General features: G+C 42.6%; 1 protein-coding gene across 1 annotated transcript in view; it reads right to left on the bottom strand.

Annotated features, from left to right (window-relative positions):
* Nucleotides 1–1,177, bottom strand: part of LOC128250093 (filamin-A-like) — a 21,838-nt gene extending 20,661 nt beyond the window's left edge. The window contains exon 1 of the mRNA XM_052974784.1: nt 760–1,177. The gene's annotated coding sequence lies outside the window, so the exon portion shown is untranslated. The remainder of the gene's footprint in view (nt 1–759) is intronic.
* Nucleotides 1,178–1,333: the final 156 nt, after the last annotated feature.

The raw sequence follows: 1,333 nt of genomic DNA, 5'->3' as shown, positions 1-1,333 counted from the left end.
AAATTAAGCTGGCGTGTGTAGAAGGGATACAAGATTTCACAGGCACAGGGAAGAATATGGATTTTGCACGGACAACGGCCGAACCAAGAAAGAAAGGTCAGGCTTGGCCGAACACCGGTCACGTGGGGGGGGGGAGACAAGAGAGAGGAGGAGCGAGAAAAATGACAGGGACACAGTGGAGTGAAAAGAAGAGGGAAAGTGAGCATGAAGAGAGGCAATGAAATGTGAGAGAGGGGGAACGAAAGAACGAAGAGTGGAATGAACGAAATAAGCGTGAAAGGGCTGATAGAAGAAGGAAAGAATAAAAGAATAAGAGAATAAGAGTTGTGCAAGTTAACGAATAAAAGAATATGTATGTATATGTGAATGTGTGCGTGTATGTATATATGTATGTACATGGAGAGAAAGAACGAGATTGGAAACGAAGAACAGGACCAGACAGATAGTCACACACACACACACACACATACACATACACACACACACACATACACATACACACACACACGCACAAAGGGATGTGTATGCGTGTGTTTGTATCTGTAAACACACATTCGTTATGAACACGAAATATATAGCACCGTTCATTCCATTCATAATCATACATTCACGTGCGCACATACACCCCCACCCCACACAGATCTCACCCCATTCAATGCATGCGTGCATGTACACATTTCACACACACACACACACACACACACACATGCACGCACAAATGACAAAAACTCTCTTACCGTATGTTGATTGTAGCCTCACCTTTTGTTATAAAATAAGTAAACCCGACTCCAGATAAAAGGTCCTTATTTATCTGGATGGTGCCATGAGGCTGATTAGATCCTTGTACACTGATCCCTATTGTATGCCACGGTAAATACCGCATATAGCTGTATGTAACGAGTAATGAATGAAACACCAGTTTTCGGTTAAACGTCAGAACGTCTTTAACGAAGACCTAGTATAAACAGTAGCCAACCGGAATCGATCCCTCGATGTGTCTCTTTAAAAGTGTCACCGAATATCTGACGACGGTAAAGCACCAGGTTTGATCCTTCGATGTTGTTGTTGTTGTTGTTTTTTTTTCTTCTTCTTCTCAGAACGAATTCAAATAAAAGAAGTTTAGTTAATGTTGAACTGAAGAAACTCCGAGAGTCGCTCGAAGTCGTTCTTTTCGTTGTTGGCGGTTGCTAAATTTAGATGAGGACAAACTGCTTTAAGAACCGGATCTGGTTATGTGTGGGCTTGTGTATGTGTGAGTGTGTGTGTGTATGTGTGTGTGAGCGTGAGAGAGAGAGAGAGAGAGAGAGAGAGAGAGAGAGAGAGAGAGAGAGAG

Source organism: Octopus bimaculoides, chromosome 19 (genome assembly GCF_001194135.2).
Source record: "Octopus bimaculoides isolate UCB-OBI-ISO-001 chromosome 19, ASM119413v2, whole genome shotgun sequence".
Lineage (NCBI taxonomy): Eukaryota > Metazoa > Mollusca > Cephalopoda > Octopoda > Octopodidae > Octopus > Octopus bimaculoides.
Note: the sequence above shows the minus strand (reverse complement) of the source record. Positions and strands in the feature narration are given on the sequence as shown.